The sequence below is a fragment of the Arachis stenosperma genome, chromosome 7 (genome assembly GCF_014773155.1).
Source record: "Arachis stenosperma cultivar V10309 chromosome 7, arast.V10309.gnm1.PFL2, whole genome shotgun sequence".
Classification (NCBI taxonomy): Eukaryota; Viridiplantae; Streptophyta; class Magnoliopsida; order Fabales; family Fabaceae; genus Arachis; species Arachis stenosperma.
This window is the reverse complement of record NC_080383.1, coordinates 9,523,640-9,524,551: the sequence shown is the minus strand read 5'-3', so window position 1 is coordinate 9,524,551 and position 912 is coordinate 9,523,640.

The window sequence follows — 912 nt, the reverse complement described above, 5'->3', positions numbered from 1 at the left end:
GAGTTGTGGCAAGCTATGATGGAACCGGACTCAGCGGAGGTGTGTATGAAGAATAAAATTGGTAGATTTTTCTAAAAAATTACAAATAAAACTGAATAATTAGAGTAAAACCAAACTGCTAGTGGGAGTACAAGGTACTCAAAATAAAAGAATATAAACTAAAACTAATATAAAATTAAACAAAATATAAAGATGGTGAAAAATGTGAAAACATTAATAAAAAAAAGATATAAACTAAAACTAACATAAAATTAAAGAGAACATGAAGATAGTGAAAAAATGTAAAAATATTGATGTTCACTTATCTATTTTTTGATTTATTAACAATTTGCAGGCACAACATTTTTTTTGGAGATGTATTATCAATTTATCATAGTTACAGCCTTATAGGAGTAACACAACTATTTTTATTTTAGTGGAGTGTTATTGAATTTTTTAAAATAATTTTATGATTATTTTGTCTTTATAATTTATTTTATGAAATAATTTGTTAGAGAGTAAATATAGTTCAAAAAAATTGAAAATTAAAGTTATGGTCAACTCTTTAAATTGACTTTACATTTTATTATAGATATGTATTAATATAAATAAAAGTGTTAATCGATTTTAATAAATATAGGCTTTAATAATACGTATCAAACAGTGTAAAAAAAATATTGATAAATTTTAATAAATATAGAATATATTTATAGGTAAATAAATAAATAATTATTTTACATATAACTTAAAATGACAAATATAATCTCTTTTATTTTTAAATAAGTTAAATATAACTTGTCTAATTGCATAAAAAATATAAAATTTTTTATTCATGATCAATTATTACGTCATAAATTTTTTATAATATTAAAAAAATTTATATTAAAATGTTATTTTGATTAGATATTTTATATATAGTAGTGTGCAATAATA